The 20,790-nt window shown below is 35.9% G+C and overlaps 1 protein-coding gene across 1 annotated transcript in view; it reads left to right on the top strand.

Annotated features, from left to right (window-relative positions):
* FCHSD2 (FCH and double SH3 domains 2) overlaps positions 1-20,790 on the top strand; it is a 318,404-nt gene that overhangs the window by 30,670 nt on the left and 266,944 nt on the right. The window lies entirely within an intron of this gene.

Genomic DNA, 20,790 nt, shown 5'->3' with positions numbered 1-20,790 from the left:
ATTACAGCTTTGTAATATAACTTAAAGTCCAGAATTGTTTTGCTTCCAACTTTGGTTTTCTTTTCAACATTACTTTGGCTATTTGGGGTCTTTTCTGATTCCATACAAATTTAGGATTGCTTGTTCTAGCTCTGTGAAAAATGCTGATGGTATTTTGATAGGGATTGTATTAAATGTGTAGATTGCTTTGGATAGCATAGACATTTAACTTTTAATTACAAATTCCATTTTTTAAATTGTAAGTCCTCTTAAGTGTTCTATTTTTGGTCATTTGTGTTCTTTAAGGAATTTGTCCATTTCATCTAGATGGCCACATTTTTGGAGTGCTTCTATAGGTTCTTAGCACTTCCTATAGATCTTCCATGGTTCACCTTGCACTTCCTGGATCTGTGTATTTTTCTTTTTTCTGCCTATTTGCAAACTGCTTTTGTAGCCCCTAGGAATTCAGTGGTTTACTTCTACTATCTGTTTTTAAGCCCATTCATCTACCAAGTGTTCCTTTTCAATGGTACATGACAGTTTGTGTACTGACGCTCACTCTCACTTTTGGGCCCACATCTTATTCACAGGAAGCATCAAGAAGTTATTTTTTAAAATTAAAACGAAAGTAAAATTAACATAACAGAAAGTTATGCTTATTTTAACCATTTTAAAGTTTACATTCAGTGGTTTCTAGTATATTCACAGTGTTGTAGAAGTATCACTACTAATTCCAGAACATTTTTATTACCCCAAAAAGAAACCCCATGCAAGTAAGCAGTTACTCACTACCTCACCTGTTTAGGGAAGGGTGACATGACAATTACTAATCTGCTTTTTATTTCTATGGATTTGCCTTCTCTGGACATTTCATATAAATGGAAACATACAGTATGTGGCTTTAATGTTTAATTTACATGTCATCTTGGCTGGGCCACAGTGCCCAGATATGGGTCAAACATTATTCTGAATGTTTTTCTGAAGATGTTTTTGTATGAGACTAACATTTAAGTCAGTAGACTTTGAGTCAAGCAGATTGTTCACCATATTATGGTGGGCCTCATATAAGTAGCTGAAGGCCTGAATAGAACAAAGGACTGGCCTCCTTCCCAGGTAGGAGAAACTTCTACAACAAATGGCCTTTGGATTTGAACTGCATCATCAGCTTTGACTTAAATTGCAACATTGGCTTCTCTCTGGGTCTCTATATTATGCCACCCTGCAGATTTTAGATTTGCCAACTTCCATGATCACGTGAGCTAGTTCCTTAAAGTAAATCTCATATATATATATATATATATATATATATATATATATATATATATAATATTGGTTTCATTTTTCTGGAGAACCTTACAAATACAGTGGCCTTTTATGATTGGCTTATTTCACATAGCATGGTGTTTTTGAGGTTCATCCATGTTGTAGTATATATCAGTATTTATTGCTTTCTGTGGCTAAATATTTCATTATATGAATATACTACATTTTAAAAAATTCATTGGTCTATTGCTGGACATTTGGGTTGTTTCCACTTTTTGGCTATTATGAATAGCTTTTGTTATGAATATAAACTTTTGTTTTAATATCTATTTTCATTTTTTTTTTAGTATTTTCTGAGGAGTGGAACTGTTGCAGCATATAGTAATTCTGTGTTTAACTTTTTGACGATGTGCCAAGCTGTTTTCAATAGCAGGTGCACCATTTTACATTCTCATTAGCAATATATGAGGGTTCTTATTTCTCTAGATCTTGGCTAGTATTTGTTCTTTTCCATTTTGCTTTTGTTTTATAACCATTCCAGTGGGTACAAAGTGATATCTCATGGTAGTTTTGATTTGAATTTTCCTAGTTACTAATGGATGTTGGATGTATTTTTTATGTGTTTTCATGTGTTTATTAGCCATTTGTATATTTTCTGTGGAGAAGTGTATATTTAATACCTTTGCCCTTTTAAAAATTGACCTTTTTGTTTCTTTGCTGTAAATTGTAAGAGTTCTCTATGTATTCTAGATATTAAACCATTATCAGATGCATGATTTGCAAATACTTTTCCCATTCTTTTGTCTTTTCATAACACTGCCCTTTTACTACTTTTTAAAGTAATATACACCCAGTGTGGGGCTTGAACTTATAACCCCAAGATTAAGAGAGCCATATGCTCCACCTGCTGAGCCATCCAGGCATCCCTTCTTATCACATTCTTGATAATGTCCTTTGATGCACAAATACTTTTAATTTTGATAAAGTTTGTTTTACTTATTGTTTCTTTAGGTGATATGGTGGTGGTATTCCATTTAAGAATCTGTTGTCAAGAGGTGCCTGGGTGTTTCAATGGGTTGAGGGTCTGGCTCTTGGTTTCAGCTTGGGTCATGATCTTAGGGTTCTGGGTTAGAGCCCCACTTCGGACTCCATGCCCATTGGGGAGTCTGGTTGAGGATTTTCTCTCTTTCTCTATCTGCCCCTCCCCCTGCTCTCTCTTGAATAAATAAATAAATTTTAGAAAGAAAGAAGAATCTGCTACCAAATTGGAGATCTTAAAGACTCCTGTGATTTCTTTTAAGAATTTTATAGTTTTAGCTATTACATCTAGTCTTTGATCCATTTTGAATAAATTTTATATTTGGAATGAGATGGGGTCCAACTCATTGTTTTTTTTTTTTTTGTGGAAATTCACTTGTCCTAGCACCATTTGTTGAAAAGACTATTTTTTCTCCTTTGAATGGTCTTGGCATCTTGTTGAAAATCAGTTGGCTGTGGATGTTTCGGTTTGTTTCTGGATCATCAATTCTATTTCATTGAAAAATAATATAAAATAACTAGGCCTCATAGACATATACAGAACACTACCCAACAAAGTAGGATATACATTCAAGTGCAAATGGAATATTCTCCAGGATAGACCATAAGTTGGGCCACGAACAATTATCAGTAAAATTTAAAAGATCACAATCATACAAAATATTTCCTCTGACCACATTGGAATGAAGCTACAGAAATTAACAGAAGGAAAACCAAAAAATTTGCAAATATATGGAAATTTAATATATTTTTTAATTGAAGTTTGATTTGCAAACATATAGTTTAACACCCACTGCTCATCTCATTAAGTCCTTTCCTCAGTGCCTGTCACCAAGTTACCCCATCCCTCCGCCCACCTACCCCTTCCACTACCCTTTGTTCATTTCCTAGAGTTAGGAATCTCTCATGTTTTGTCACCCTCTCTGATTTTTCCCACTCATTTTCCCTCCTTTGCCTTATAATCCCTTTCACTATTTCTTATATTTCCCATTTGAGTGAAATCATATGATGATTGTTCTTCTCCGATTGACTTACTTCAGTGAGCATGATACCCTCTTAACTAACTACTTAACTAGTAGGTCAAAGAAAATCCCTGGGGAAATTAGAAAATACTTTGAAAGGAATGAAAACAAAAACATCATGTACCAAAACTTATGGTATAGAGTGACACTACTCTGGGAAATTGATAGTTCGAAACACCTATATTAAAAATAAAGATCTCAAGTCAACCTAACTTTACATCCAAGAAACTAGAAAAAAGAGCAAACCAAATCCAAAGCCAGCAAAAGAAGAAGAAAAAAAAAAGATTCAGAAATAAGTGAAATAGAAAATACACAGTAGACAGAATTAATGAAACCAAAGTCAGTTCTTTGAAAAAGTCAACAAGAGACAAACCTTTAACTAGTCTAAGGAAAAAGGAGAGAGATGCAAATAACTAAAATCAGAAATGAAAGTAGGGACAGTACTCTCTATTGTACAGTTGAAGTAAAAAGTATTGTAAACTAGATAGATAGGACAAATTCCTAAAAACATATAAATTACTGAAACTGATAAAAGAAAAAAATAGAAATTCTCAACAGACCTTTCACAAGTAAGGAGATTGAATCGAAAGGTAATAAAAAACCTTCGAACAGAGTGTCCAGGACAACACAGTTCATAGGAGGATTTTATCACGGTTAAAACTCAAACACTTGCAAAAAATGATAGAGGATGGAACACTCACATTCTGTAAGGTCCTCCTTTTCCTATCACAAAAGCCAGACAAAGACAGCACAAGAAAACTACAGATCAATATCCCTTATGAACATTGATGCAGAGATTCTTGACAAAATACTGGCAAACCGAATCTGACAACACATTTACAGAATTATATGCTAGGATGAAGTGAGATTCATCTCAGGAATGCAAAAGTTTAATATAAGAAAATCAGTGAATGAAATACACAATATGAAAAAAATAAAAAATAAAAAAATAAAAAAAATAAATACACAATATGAACAGAACAAAGGACAGAAACCACATAACCCTATGAATAGAGGCAAGAAAAATAAAAGCATTTTACAAAATTCAATACCTTTTCATGATACAAATGCTCAGTAAACTAAAGACATAGTATAGAAAATATAGTCAGTGACATTGTAATAGCATCCTGTGGTGACAGATGGTAGCTGCACTTGTAATGATCATAACTTATAGAGAAGTTAAATCACTATGTTGTATACAACATAGTGTATACATATGTTGAAACACTGTAACACATATAAACATGTGACATTATGTGTCAACTACTCAAATAAAAATTTTAAATAAATACATTAAAAAACACTCCATAGGGGGATCCCTGGGTGGCTCAGTGGTTTGGCGCCTGCCTTTGGTCCAGGGTGCGATCCTGGAGTCCCGGGATCGAGTCCCATGTCGGGCTCCCTGCATGGAGCCTGCTTCTCCTTCTGCCCCCCCCCTTATGTCTATCATGAATAAATAAATAAAATCTTAAAAAGACCACTCCGTAAACTAAGAATAAAAGGAAACTTTCGTAATATAATAAGGGGCATGTACAAAAACCCACAGTAACATTATACAGTTGACTCTTGGACAGCATGAATTTGAACCGTGTGGGTGCAATTTTTTGATAAATATAGTACAGTACTGCAAATTTATTTCCCTTATGGTTTTCTTAACATTTTCTTTTTATCCAGCTTAGTTTATTGTAAGAGTATGGACTATAATACATATTCAAAATATGTATATAATGCACATACAAAATATGACTGTTATTGGTAAGGCTGCCTGTCACCAGATGTCTGTGAATAGTTAAGGTTTTGGGAAGTAAGAAGTCATGGATGGATTTTTTTTACTGCCTGTGTTGTTCAAGGGTCAGCTGTACTAAGTGGCGCAAGACAAAGCTTTCCTCCTCAGATCAGGAACAAGATTGCATTACTCTTGGCACTTAAACATTCTAATTCAATCTGGAAGTGGTATTTGCTTCATTAGTTTTTAAAATTGTTGCTTAAATTTTAAAAATTCATTTGAAGTATATGGTTACATTTTTTTATCTGCTCCATGGCAGCATTTTTCTCATGACCATCCTTTGGCTACTGTTTTTCCTTTTTTTAAAATTTTGCATTTATATATTCTCTTCCTGCTTCTGTTTGGGTTATTTTTGAAAGAAGAGAGTTCTTCCTGTACTGCTTTTTAGGATATCAGAAATAGGTATCTCAGGGTAGCTACTGTCTTCCAAATTTACAGTAATTTTCTTTATAACTGGGGTTGTGTGTACCAATTTATTTTATTTCTCCTCTACCAGAGAGGATTTACTGCTGTAGGGCTGTTCATAGTGTAGGCTGTCTCACTATCTTTTTGCCACACCAGCAGCCTAATTTCTGCTAGTGTAGCTTGTTTGTGTGATTCCGAATTTAGTACTGTCTCCTCTACTTCTACAAACTGTGAACAGCAAAGCTCCTTCCCCCAGCCCATGTCCCCTGTTTTTGTTGTTGCAAATGTGGTTTCAACTTTATATCTCAGGAAGTATAGTTGAAGAAATGTATGTATCTCCACCCTTGAGTTTTGGAGCCTCATGCCTTATATTTACCCTCTTTTTCCAGTTTGTCTCTCTTTCGGCCTTTGACTTATATTTCATTTGTTTTCTAGTTTTATTGGAGATCATGTTTGCATTGTATTTTTTCTTTGTTTTTGCTTTTGGGTAATTTCTGAGAGGAGTAGGGAGATTCTCGCTTTGCTCTGTCATCAAGACCAGTTACTTAAAATGTATTTTTTTGTTGGTGCTTTGCATATTCATTTAGTCAAAATATTTAAACCGGATTAAATTTCATAATTATAAAATGTGGATTGTATTTGCACTTATTTAAAAAGACTTGTAGCATTTAGTGTGTGCCAAGTCTGTTCTAAGTGCTTTACAAATATGTACATTTAATCCTCATAATAATCCCATGAGGTAGATGAGTTCTTTTTATAGGAAACTGAAGCACGGGCAGGAAAATTAACTTGCCCAAGGTTGCCTAATTAATAAGAAATAAGAACACTTATACATTTCATTTTATGATGATAGCATTTGTGAATCTTGGCATCATCTATTTATACTTTGTGCTAACGAATCCCTTGAAAGGAGAGTCCATGTCTCCATCTTTATATTTCCTGTGCCTGATTAGCAGAATACCTGAAATTCAGAAGACAGGTGTCAGTGAATATTTTTATTAGGAGCCATATAATTTCCTCTCTGCCAGACTTGCATAGTTTTAGTTCTTTATTATACTTGCATTGATTTAAAAATATTTGAGGGTGGGGGTGCCTGGTTGGCTTGCTTGGTAGAGCATGTCACTTTTAATCTCAGAGTAGTAAGTTTGAGCCCCATGTTGGTATAGAGATTACTTTAAAAAATGAAATCTTAAAAAAAAATAAAAAAAATTTTCATGTCATCATTTTAATGTTACTGCCATATTGGCTGCAAAATAGCCACTGGATTCCAGAACAAGTTATAAAGATTAAAAAAAATTACTTATTTGAGAGAGCCCTAGAGCATGAGAGTATACACAAGTAGTGGGGAGGGGCAGAGGAAGAGGGAGTAGCAGGCTCCCTGCTAATCCCAGGAGCCTGAGATCATGACCTGAGCCAAAGGCAGATGCTTCACTGACTGAACCACCCAAGCACCCATAAATATATTTTTATGGAAGAGTTGTCAATGGGCTAATAATACAAGTATTAGTTCCCTTACCCCAGTTTGTTGTCCATGGTAAAAAATTATTTTTATATTTGATATTAGTTGTATTTACACAGTGTTATTTGTAAAATAACATAGGTAAATTAACTCAGGATAATAAAAGATGTGGTAGTCATCTTATAGTCCATTTATTTTTATTGCTGTTTTACTCTATTTTAAGAATATATCATTGCTTTTTTAATCTTTTAAAATTTTTAAATTTAAATCCCAGTTAACATACAGTGTAATATTAGTTTCAGGTGTACAATACAGTGATTCAACACTTTCATACAATACCTGATGCTCATCACAAGTACACTCCTTAATCTCTCTCACCTATTTAACCCATCCTCCTATCCACCTCCTTTCTGGTAACCATTAGTTTGTTTTCTATAGTTAAGTATCTGTTTCTTGGTTTACCTCTCTCTCTCTCTCTCTTTCTCTCTTTTTCCCTTGCTCATTTGTTTTTGTTTCTTAAATTCCACATATGAGTGAAATGGTATGGTATTTGTTTTTCTCTAACTTATTTCACTTGGCATAATACTCCTCACTCCATCCACATTGTTGCAGATAGCAAGATATATTCTTTTTTTTGGCTGAGTAATATTCCATTATCTATATCTACATACACATACTACATCTTCTTTACACATCATCAGTAGACACTTGGGCTACTTCCATAGTTTGGTTATTGTGAGTAATGCTCTGCAAACATTGGGGTATGTGTATCCCTTTGAATTCGCTTTTTTGTATTCTTTGGGTAAAATACTTAGTAGTTCAGTGGCTAGATCATTAGGGTAGCTCTATTTTTAACTTTTGAGGAACCTCCATACTGTTGTCTAGAGTGGCTGTACCAGTTTGATTCCTACCAGCAGTGCAGGAGAGTCTTCCTTTTTCCTTGTGTTGTTGATTTTAGCTCTTTTAACCGGTGTAAGGTAATCTCTCATTGTAGTTTTGATTTCTATTTTCTTGATGATGAGTGGGTTGAGCATCTTTTTGCATATCTGTTGGCCATCTGTATGTCTTTTTTGGAAAGTTGTCCAATCATGTCATGTACCCATTTTTAATTGGATTATTTGTTTTTTGGGTGTTGAGTTTTAGAAGTTCTTTATATATTTTGGATATGTATCACTGTTTGTTGATCTGTTATCCCACTGATGGACACCTAGACTGCTTCTTGTTTCTGTCTGTTTATGAATAAAGGTGCTATAAGTATTTTTGTGAAGTCTAAATTTAGGGACATCTGTTTTCATTCCTCTTGGTAAATGCCTACTTTTAAAATTGTTATGTCAAGATAGATGTATGCTTAAGTATATAAGAAATATATTTTTTTCCCAAAGTGGTTGTATTATTTTACAGTCCCACCCTTGACAGTCTCATTGCTCTGTATTCTTACTGATATTTATAGTTAATTCGTCTTTTTAAATTTTAGCCATTTAGTGCATGTGTTTATTTTTAACATTCATCATTATGGTTATTGATATCCTATTTCCAACCACCATTCATAATTTGAACATTTTTAGGTGTTCTGCTTATTCTGGTGATGAATTCTAGAGTTAGGGAGTCCCCAAGACAACTCTGACTGCAAGTTTGGAGGTCTCTAAGATCACCCTCACTTCAGAAATGATTTGCAAGATCAAAGGTTCCTAGGACCATTCTTAGATTTGATAATTCATAGAAGGACTCACTGAACTCACTGAAAGTTTACTGAAGGTTGTGGGGTTTTTTTTTTAATAGTGAAAATATGTAATTTAAAATCAGTTAAGGGAAGAGGTATATTCGGTCACTTGGATATGATTGACTGCCCACGTGGCTGACCTTAGTTTCCAGCTCCTTCAGAGGTTGAGTTGATATCATTTGTCCCAATCCCCCTCTCCTCCACACTAGTCTCAGTAAATCACATTGTTAGCATTGACTATCTGGCCTGGCCTAAGGTCCCCAGGTAAATGTAAACACTATTATCAGTCATGACTTTCTGAAGGTTTAGAGAATACTCCCCAGAAGCCACGGGCAAAGGCCAGACCTCTCTTTGGGCAAGGTTAATCCTTTATTGCACCCTCATTTATCCTCCTTGGTATTTAAAGCTCATGTATACAAAATGGTGTGTTTACTGATATAATCTGTGACCAAGATCAAGAAACTTAATTGGTCCATATAGCTATAGATTATGATCTTGGTTCTACCTGTTTCAGGAACTAACCTACTGAGCTATTTAACTCCTGAAGAGCCTAAAATCTAATTATTTAGTTTCTGTTCATTCATTCCGCAAAGACTTATTAAATGAACTTCTACAGCTTTTAGGTACTGTACTACACTTATAAATACAAAGCACACTTATTGCTCTCAGGGAACTCTATAGTCAATTCACTATTTAAAATACTTGAAGTAGGTGCTATGTTACAAAATGCTGGAGGACCTCAGAAGTAGGGTATTCAGATCACAAGAGGAATTCAGGAAGACTTCTTAGAGGAGGTCATGCTTAAGCTAAGTTTTGACGGAAGGGGAAAAGTTAAGCCAAATAATGAGGGAAGTTGTTCCAAGTAGAAACGATTATATTTGCTAGAGTATGAGATGAGCCCACTGGTCCTTTTAAGAGCTTTAGCTGGGATCTGGGATGTGAATGGGGGAGTTTACAGAGATGAAACCACTAACAGCCTTTTCTGTTATGTTGAGGGAATTTAGATTTTTAGTCTGGGAATGATGAGGAGCCATTTTAGAAATATTAGTAGAAGAGTAGCTTAATCAGTTTTATTTAAGGAAAATTATTTAGAATATTGGATTTTATGAAAGAAGTGATTATTGCAGGGATTTATTCTTACTCCTTTCTATGATACAGGATTTATACTTTTTTCATATAAGTGTAGGAGTAGATTGAAAATTAGTGCTTTTATAACTTTAATTTTTTCTTGTTATAGAAATAACAGATTATTGGAACAAACATAGGATCAGAGTAGAAAATAAAAGTCTCTTGCTCCCTTCCCTTAACAATAAAAATTGGGCATATATTCTTTGAATGTCCTTCCCCTTATATGTATTTTTCAGGTATTTTTTGGTGTAAATAGGCATCTGTATTATATAGAGGTATATATATTTAATATATTTTAAAGATGAGATCTTCCTTTACACACTCTTCTGAAGCTTTTAAAAAATAATGGATAACATATTGTAGCTTTCTTCATAGTACTTCTCATTTTTCAATTTATTATTAAATTATTCTTTATATAATTTTTTTTACTCTTATTTATACTGGCCTGTCTTATTCCTTTTGTATCATCATTACCTATACAGTGTCTGACCAGTGATAGCCAATCAGTATTTATTGCATGAGCTAATTGAGGATATCTCTCCATACCAGTATATATAGAGCTACCACATTCTTTTTAGTGGCCATATAGGATTCTAATGAATGAATGTAATATAAGTTTTTAAAGTATAGTTTGTTTTATTTAACTATTAAATTTAAAAAATATGCAGTGGGAATGTAAAATGATATAGCCATTATGGAAAATAGTTTGAAAATTCTGTAGCAAGTTAAACATAGAATTACCATATGACCCAGTAGTTTTAATCCCAGGTATATACCTAAGAGAACTTAAAACCTATTTCTACATAGAAATCCATAAACAAGTGTTTGTAGCATCATTACTCATAATAGTGAAGATGTGAAACAACCCAAATGTCTATCAGTGGATGAATGGATCAACAAATTGTAGTATATCCATACAATGGAGTATTATTCAGTCACAAAAAGTAATCAAGTATTGATACATTCTACAACTTGGACGTTGAAAACTCTAAATCAAAGAAGCCAGACACAAAGGGTCACATTGCATGATTCTTTTTATATGAAATATACAGAATAGGTAAATCTGTAGAGCCAGAAAATTAGTTCGTTGGTATGGGGTGGGGGGAATGGAAGTGATTACTTAGTGGATATGCAGTGTTCTTCTGGAGTAATTAAAAGGTTTTAAAAGTAGAGAGAGGTGGTAGTTGTATACACTGAACACATAAAAATACTATTGAGGGATCCCTGGGTGGCTCAGTGGTTTGGCGCCTGCCTTTTTTTTTTTTAATAAATTAATTTTTATTGGTGTTCAATTTACTAACATACAGAATAACACCCAGTGCTCATCCCGTCAAGTGTCCCTCTCAGTGCCCGTCACCCATTCACCCCCACCCACCGCCCTCCTCCCCCTCCACCACCCCTAGTTCATTTCCCAGAGTTAGAAGTCTTTGTGTTCTGTCTCCCTTTCTGATATTTCCCACACATTTCTTCTCCCTTCCCTTATATTCCCTTTCACTATTATTCATATTCCCCAAATGAATGAGAACATACACTGTTTGTCCTTCTCCGATTGACTTACTTCACTCAGCATAATACCCTCCAGGGTTCCATCCACGTTGAAGCAAATGGTGGGTATTTGTCGTTTCTATTGGCTGAGTAATATTCCATTGTATACATAAACCACATCTTCTTTATCCATTCATCTTTCGATGGGCACCGAGGCTCCTTCCACAGTTTGGCTATTGTGGACATGGCTGCTAGAAACATCGGGGTGCAGGTGTCCCGGCGTTTCATTGCATCTGAATCTTTGGGGTAAATCCCTAACAATGCAATTGCTGGGTCGTAGGGCAGGTCTATTTTTAACTCTTTGAGGAACCTCCACACAGTTTTCCAGAGTGGCTGCTCCAGTTCACATTCCCACCAACAGTGTAAGAGGGTTCCCTTTTCTCTGCATCCTCTCCAACATTTGTGGTTTCCTGCCTTATTAATTTTCCCCATTCTCACTGGTGTGAGGTGGTATCTCATTGTGGTTTTGATTTGTATTTCCCAGATGGCAAGTGATGCAGAGCATTTTCTCATGTGCATGTTGGCCATGTCTATGTCTTCCTCTGTGAGATTTCTCTTCATGTCTTTTGCCCATTTCATGATTGGATTGTTTCTTTGCTGTTGAGTTTAATAAGTTCTTTATAGATTTTGGAAAATAGCCCTTTATCTGATACGTCATTTGCGAATATCTTCTCCCATTCTGTAGGTTGTCTTTGAGTTTTGTTGACTGTATCCTTTGCTGTGCAAAAGCTTCTTATCTTGATGAAGTCCCAATAGTTCATTTTTGCTTTTGTTTCTTTTGCTTTCGTGGATGTATCTTGCAAGAAGTTACTGTGGCCAAGTTCAAAAAGGGTGTTGCCTGTGTTCTCCTCTAGGATTTTGATGGAACCTTGTCTCACATTTAGATCTTTCATCCATTTTGAGTTTATCTTTGTGTATGGTGAAAGTGAGTGGTCTAGTTTCATTCTTCTGCATGTGGATGTCCAATTTTCCCAGCACCATTTATTGAAGAGACTGTCTTTCTTCCAGTGGATCGTCTTTCCTCCTTTATCGAATATTAGTTGACCATAAAGTTCAGGGTCCACTTCTGGGTTCTCTATTCTGTTCCATTGATCTATGTGTCTGTTTTTGTGCCAGTACCACACTGTCTTGATGACCACAGCTTTGTAGTACAACCTGAAATCTGGCATTGTGATGCCCCCAGATCTGGTTTTCTTTTTTAAAATTCCCCTGGCTATTCGGGGTCTTTTCTGATTCCACACAAATCTTAAAATAATTTGTTCTAACTCTCTGAAGAAAGTCCATGGTATTTTGATAGGGAGTGCATTAAACGTGTAAATTGCCCTGGGTAACATTGACATTTTCACAATATTAATTCTGCCAATCCATGAGCATGGAATATTTTTCCATCTCTTTGTGCCTTCCTCAATTTCTTTCAGAAGTGTTCTATAGTTTTTAGGGTATAGATCCTTTACCTCTTTGGTTAGGTTTATTCCTAGGTATCTTATGCTTTTGGGTGCAATTGTAAATGGGATTGACTCCTTAATTTCTCTTTCTTCAGTCTCATTGTTAGTGTATAGGAATGCCATTGATTTCTGGGCATTGATTTTTGTATCCTGCCACACTGCCAAATTGCTGTATGAGTTCTAGCAATCTTGGGGTGGAGGCTTTTGGGTTTTCTATGTAGAGTATCATGTCATCGGCGAAGAGGGAGAGTTTGACTTCTTCTTTGCCAATTTGAATGCCTTTAATGTCTTTTTGTTGTCTGATTGCTGAGGCTAGGACTTCCAATACTATGTGGTGAGAGTGGACATCTCTGTCTTGTTCCTGATCTTAGGGGAAAGGCTCCCAGTGCTTCCCCATTGAGAATGATATTTGCTGTGGGCTTTTCGTAGATGGCTTTTAAGATGTCGAGGAAAGTTCCCTCTATCCCTACACTCTGAAGAGTTTTGATCAGGAATGGATGCTGTATTTTGTCAAATGCTTTCTCTGCATCTAATGAGAGGATCATATGGTTCTTGGTTTTTCTCTTGCTGATATGATGAATCACATTGATTGTTTTACGAGTGTTGAACCAGCCTTGTGTCCCGGGGATAAAGCCTACTTGGTCATGGTGAATAATTTTCTTAATGTGTTGTTGGATCCTATTGGCTAGTATCTTGTTGAGAATTTTTGCATCCATGTTCATCAGGGATATTGGTCTGTAATTCTCCTTTTTGGTGGGGTCTTTGTCTGGTTTTGGAATTAAGGTGATGCTGGCCTCATAGAATGAATTTGGAAGTACTCCATCTCTTTCTATCTTTCCAAACAGCTTTAGTAGAATAGGTATGATTTCTTCTTTAAACGTTTGATAGAATTCCCCTGGGAAGCCATCTGGCCCTGGACTCTTGTGTCTTGGGAGGTTTTTGATGACTTCTTCAATTTCCTCCCTGGTTATTGGCCTGTTCAGGTTTTCTATTTCTTCCTGCTCCAGTTTTGGTAGTTTGTGGCTTTCCAGGAATGCGTCCATTTCTTCTAGATTGCCTAATTTATTGGCGTAGAGCTGTTCATAATATGTTTTTAAAATCGTTTGTATTTCCTTGGTGTTGGTAGTGATCTCTCCTTTCTCATTCATGATTTTATTAATTTGAGTCTTCTCTCTCTTCTTTTTAATAAGGTTGGCTAATGGTTTATCTATCTTATTAATTCTTTCAAAGAACCAACTCCTGGTTCTATTGATCTGTTCCACAGTTCTCCTGGTCTCAATTTCGTTGAGTTCTGCTCGAATTTTAATTAACTCTCTTCTTCTGCTGGGCGTCGGGTCGATTTGCTGCTTCTTCTCTAGCTCCTTTATGTGTAAGGTTAGCTTTTGTATTTGAGTTCTTTCCAGTTTTTGAATGGATGCTTGTATTGCGATGTATTTCCCCCTCAGGACTGCTTTTGCTGCATCCCAAAGATTTTGAACGGTTGTATCTTCATTCTCCTTAGTTTCCATGAATCTTTTTAATTCTTCCTTAATTTCCTGGTTGACCCTTTTATCTTTTAGCAGGATGGTCCTTAACCTCCACGTGTTTGAGGTCCTTCCAAACTTCTTCTTGTGATTGAGTTCTAATTTCAAAGCGTTATGGCCTGAGAATATGCAGGGGACAATCCCAGTCTTTTGGTATCGGTTCAGACCCGATTTGTGACCCAGTATGTCGTCTATTCTGGAGAAAGTTACATGTGCACTTGAGAAGAATGTGTATTCAGTTGAGTTTGGATGTAAAGTTCTATAGATATCTGTGAAATCTATCTGGTCCAGTGTATCATTAAAGCTCTCGTTTCTTTGGAGATGTTGTGCTTTGAAGACCTATCGAGGGTAGAAAGAGCTAGATTGAAGTCACCAAGTATAAGTGTATTATTATCTAAGTATTTCTTCACTTTGGTTAATAATTCGTTTAAGTATTTGGCAGCTCCCACATTCGGGGCATATATATTGAGGATTGTTAAGTCCTCTTGCTGGATAGATCCTTTAAGTATGATATAGTGTCCCTCTTCGTCTCTCACTACTGTCTTCGGGGTAAATTTTAGTTTATCTGATATAAGGATGGCTACCCCTGCTTTCTTTTGAGAACCATTTGAATGGTAAATGGTTCTCCAACCTTTTATTTTCAGGTTGTAGGTGTCCCTCTGTCTAAAATGAGTCTCTTGTAGACAGCAAATAGATGGGTCCTGCTTTTTTATCCAGTCTGAAACCCTGTTGGCGCCTGCCTTTGGCCCAGGGCGCGATCCTGGAGTCCCGGGATCGAGTCCCGTGTTGGGCTCCCGGGATGGAGCCTGTTTCTCCCTCTGCCTGTATCTCTGCCTCCCTCCCTCCCTCCCTCTCTCTCTCTCTCTCTCTCTCTCTCACACACAAATAAATAAATAAATAAAACAATAAATAAATAAATAAATAAATAAATAAAATCTTAAAAAAAGAAAATGCTATTGAACTGAATACTTTAAAGTGGTTAATTGTAGTCATATAAATTTCACCTCAAAAATACATACATGTACACATGGTATAAATTCAATTAATACAAACAATACAGTAAAAGGTCTTTCTTATATATTTTTTTAAGATTTTTATTTTTTATTTATTCATGAGAGACACACACACACAGAGAGGCAGAGACACAGGCAGAGGGAGAAGCAGGCTCCATGCAGGGAGCCTGACATCGGACTAGATCCCGGGTGCTCAGGATCACGCCCTGGGGTGAAGGTGGTGCTAAACCGCTGAGCTACCTGGGATGCCTCTTCTACTTTTTTTTAAAAAGATTTTATTTAGGCGCCCCTGGGTGGCTCAGCAATTGAGTGTCTGCTGTTGGCTCAGGGCCTGAACCCAGAGTCCCAGGATTGAGTCCCACATCGGGACCGTTGTATGGAGCCTGCTTCTCCCTCTGCCTGTGTCTCTGCCTCTCTCTCTCTCTCTCCGTCTCTCATAAATAAACTAAAGATTTTATTTATTCATGAGAGACATACAGAGAGAGGCAGAGACCTAAAGGGAGAAGCGAGCTCCCTGTATGGAGCCTGATGTGGGACTTGATTCCAGGACCCTGGGATCGTGCCTTGAGCCGAAGGTAGATGCTCAACTACTGAGCCACCAGCCACCGAGGCATCCCCTTTCTTCTGCTGTTGACATCAGTTCCTTTCTTCATATGGAGCCATTGTCAAGTCAGTTTCGTGTTAATATTTCAGAGAATATTATCACAGTAATTCCTAAGGGGATCACAGTAGGCATTTTCCCACAGAACAGTTTTTCATTTGAGGGACTATAGATTTTTCTTGGCTTACAGTGGGGTTATGTTCTGATAAACCCATTGAAGATTGAAAATACCATTAAATCAAAAATGCATTTTATATACCTAACCTACAGAACATCATAACTTAGCCTAGCCTACTGTAAGCATGCTGAGAACACTTAGATTAACTTACAGTTGGGCAAAATCATCTAACATAAAGCCTGTTTTATAATAAAGTGTTGAGTATTTCATGTAATTTATTGAATGCTCTACTGAAAGTGAAAAGCAATGGTTGTATGGCTTTAGAATGGTTGTAAGTATATCAGATGTTTCCCATTGGGATTGTGTGGCTGACTGAGAGCTAGGGCTAGCTGATATTGCCTTGCATCACAATGGAGAATTTTGTGCTGCATATTGCTAGCTCAGTGAAAGATCAAAATTTAAAATTTGAAGTATGGTTTCTACCGAATGGATGTTACTTTTACACTATTGTGAAGTCAAAAAATTATAAGTTGAACCATTGTACGTTGGGGACTGTTTGTATTGCAATTGAGTAGTGTTATAATACAGTGTATATGTGTAAACATTTTTATATGAAAAGATAGTATATTATCTCTACATTATTCTGTTAACTTTTCTATTTTTTTAACATTGCATCTTCGTATAAAGCTGCCTCAGTACAATTTACTAAGTAATCCATATTTTCCCCTTTGAATCAAAGTGTTCTCTTTTCCAGTTACTAAATTTTTGTGTATTTGGGTGTATTTCTTTCTTTCCCTTTTTTTTTTCAATGCAAAAAACAAATTCTTTACTTTGGACATTCCAGTTAAAAGTGATTTCATGCAAGGAATTATGTATTTACAAAATTATGGGGAGATAAAGAGAAGCAAAAGGCAGGGATCCACAGCTGGGCCTAACTGATCACCAGCATAGCTGGGACCCAGAGATCAGGGAGCATTGACTAATCTCACTGCTGTGACTGATGTGTAACACCCTGAAAGCCACTGTCTTTTAAAAAATCAATTTAATTAATATGCAGTGTATTATTAGTTTCAGAGGTAGAATTTGGTGATTCATCAGTTGCATACAATATTCAGTGCTCACTACACACGTGCCCTCCTTAATATCCATCACCCAGTTACCCCATCACCCCACCCAGCTCCCCTCCAGCAACTCTCAGTTTATTTTCTAGAGTTAAGAATCTCTTATGGTTTGTCTCCCTCCCTGATTCATTTTATTTTATTTTTCCTTCCCTTCCTCTGTGTTCATCTGTTTTGTTTCTTAAATTCCACATATGAATGAAATTATAGGATATTTGTCTTTCTCTGACTTACTTCACATAGCACCTAATACCCTCTAGTTCCGTCCATGTTGTTGCAAATGGCAAGATTTTATTCTTATTGATGGCTGAGTAATATTCCTCTGTGTGTGTGTGTGCGCACGCCTACACATATACCAAATTTTGTGTGTGTGTGTGTGCGCACGCGCGTACACATATACCAAATTTTTATCCATTCATCTGTTGATGGACATCTGGGCTTTTTTCATGCTTTGGCTGTTGGTGGACCTTGCCTCTATAAACATTGGGGTGCAGGTGTCCCTTTCAATCACTATGTTTGTATCCTTTTGATAAATACCTAATAGTGTCATTGTTGGGTATAGCATAGCTCTATTTTGGATATATTTTTGACCTTATGTTCCGTTATCTTACTTGTGTTCCATTACCAAGCTGTCTTAAGTATTGTCACTTTTTAAATTAATTTTTATTATCTAGTGAAGGTAGGTCTTTTAAAAATATTATTTTTCACAATGTTTGTAACTATTGAATGTTCATTTTTCCATATGAACTTTATGATCAACTTATCTAATTAAAAATACTTTTGAAATAATGACAGACTTATCTAAACTCTCCATCCCTTAGCAACCACTGATCTACTTTCTATAGGCTTGCTTATTCTGGGACATTCTGTATAAATGGAATCATATAATATGTGGCCTTTTATGTGACTTCTTAGCATAGTGCTTTCCAGGTTCATCCATACTGTATCATGTATTAGTATTTCGTTCCTTTTTTTAAAAAAAGATTTATTTTTATTTGAGAGAGAGAATGAGAGATGGGGAAGGGAAGAGAGAGAGAGAGAGGAGAGAGAGAGAGAAAAGCAGACTACTGCTGAGCAGGAAGCCTGATGTGGGACTCAGTCCCAGGACCCGGAGATCATGACCTGAGCTGAAGACAGATGCTTCCCTGGCTGAGCCATCCAGGCACCCCTTCATTCCTTTTTTGAATAATATTTGAATAATATCATATGAATATACCACATCTTGTTTATCTGACCATCAGATGATGTTCAAGTGAAGTCTCCAAGAAAACAAGAACTCTTTTACTCTGAACATGCATATCAACTACCCAAATGTCCACCAACTTACCTGATCACTTTTGGTGATCATGAATAGTGCTGCTATGAATGTTCTTTAACAGATTTTTGTATAGACATATGTTTTAAGTTTTCTTGGGTATATACCTAGGAATAGAACTTCTGGGTCATATGGTAATACTATGTTTAACCTTTTGAGGAACTCCCAGACTGTGATTTTCTAAAGCAGCTGTACCATTTTACATTCCTCCTAGTGTTGCATGAGAGTTCTAATTTCTCCACGTTCTTACCATCACTTGTTCTTGTCCATCTGTTTAATTATAGCACCCATTAATATTTCTAAAGATGTTTATGAGAAACTGATGTTGAATTTTAACAAATGCCTTTTCATTTTATATGGAGATTATGAGATTTTTTGTTCTCTCTTGACTGAATTATAATAAATAGATTTCTAATATTAATGATGTTGATTTTGAATAGTTGTCAACTTGGATATGTTTTCTTTAGTTAGAACAGAAAATTACTTAGTAGACATGTAATTATTTCATAACTAAAAATCCCACTGAGAACTTTAAAATTAGTTGATATGCATGTTCAGGGTAAAAGAGTACTTGTTATCTTGGACTCTTCACTTGAACATTCTTAAGGAAAAGGTCTTGCTTTACTTTTTTTTCCCTTTTATTTTTTGCTATAGTAAAATATATATGATATAAATCTTAGCCATTTTTAAGTGTATAGTTAATGGTATTAAGTACTTCATATTCTGCAACTATCACCATCGTCTGTCTCCAGAACTCCTCATCTTGTAAAACTGAAACTGTACTGATTAAATAATGACTCCTTTGATCCTCTCTTCCCAGCCCCTGGTAACCTCCATTCTTTCTGTCTATATGATTTCACTACTCTAAGTACCTCATATAAATGGAACCCTAAAGTATTTGTCTTTTTGTGACTGACTGACTTCATTCAGCATAATGTACTCAAGGTTCATCCTTCTTATGTAGCATATGTCAGTGTTTCCATCCTTTTTTAAGGCTAAATAAGTTATCCACTCAAAATAAATGTAGTAACATCTAAAATAGTTATTTTTTTTTAAAGATTTTATTTATTTATTCATGAAAGAGAGGGCAGACATAGGCAGAGGGAGAAGCAGCTTCCTTGCAAGGAGCCCGATGCAGGACGTGATCCTGGACCCAGGGATCACTCCCTGATCTAAAGGCAGACGCTCAACCACTGAGCCACCCAGGCATCCCAAATAGTTATATTTCTTATCTAAGAAATGAATAGTCATGTTGGTAAATTAAAAAAAATTTTTTAAAGTGGAAGTTTTGGATTAAATTATCCCTTATTTCAAATCCAGCACTTTTCTTTGTATTTTACACTTTTTACTCTGATATCTTCACCTTGTTAAGTGCTTATTTTTTTTTTAAGGATTTTATTTATTTATTCATGAGAGACACACAGAGAGAGAAACAGAGACACAGGCAGAGGGAGAAGCAGGCTCCATGCAGGGAGCCCGATGTGGGACTTGATCCTGGGACTCCAGAATTACACCATGGGCCGAAGGCAGGCGCTAAACCGCTGAGCCACCCAGGGATCCTTTAAGTGCTCCTTTTAAGTGCTTTTAAGAGCACAGATATCTGGCCCCCAACAGAGAAGTCTTTAAGCTCAGACTAAGAAAAATTGTCAATATTATTATATCTCATTGACTACTTTGCCTATGGTTTGTAAGGTGTACTGTTATTTCACATACTGTTAAGATAGAAGAAAATACTGCTAATCATTATTAAAAGATGAATCCCAATATCATAAATATTAAAATGTAAAAAATGTTACCATAGAATCTATAAAATATAATACATGTATGGACAGGGTGTACCCATCATACTACATTTAATGGCCTTGTACTTTGTTTTGTAACTCTGTTACAAAGGATTGGAATGAAGGAATTAATTTGACTATTTTTCATGTTGATCAAAAATTGATTTTCTTCTTTTTAAAAACGTTTTATTTATTTGAGAGAGAGAATGCGTGTGCATGCACACATAGTGGGAAGGGGCAAGTGGGAGAGTCTTAAGCAGACTGTGCACCAAGCACGGAGCCCATTGCAGAGCTTGATCTTGTGACCCTGAGATCAATGACCTGAGCCAAAACCAATAATTGGATGTGTAACTGATTGTGCCACTCATGTGCCCTTGATTTTCTCTTTTTAAAGATTTTATTTTAAAGTAATCTCTACATCTAGCATGCGACTCAAACTTACAACCCCAAAATTAAGAGTTACATGCTTTACTAACTGAGCCAGCCAGGTGCCCCCCAAATTTAATTTTTACTTTGTTTTCTATAGTTCCC

Source organism: Nyctereutes procyonoides, unplaced genomic scaffold (assembly GCF_905146905.1).
Source record: "Nyctereutes procyonoides isolate TBG_1078 unplaced genomic scaffold, NYPRO_anot_genome, whole genome shotgun sequence".
Lineage (NCBI taxonomy): Eukaryota > Metazoa > Chordata > Mammalia > Carnivora > Canidae > Nyctereutes > Nyctereutes procyonoides.
The sequence above is the reverse complement of the archived record's forward strand: the minus strand, read 5'-3'. Positions and strand labels throughout refer to the sequence as shown.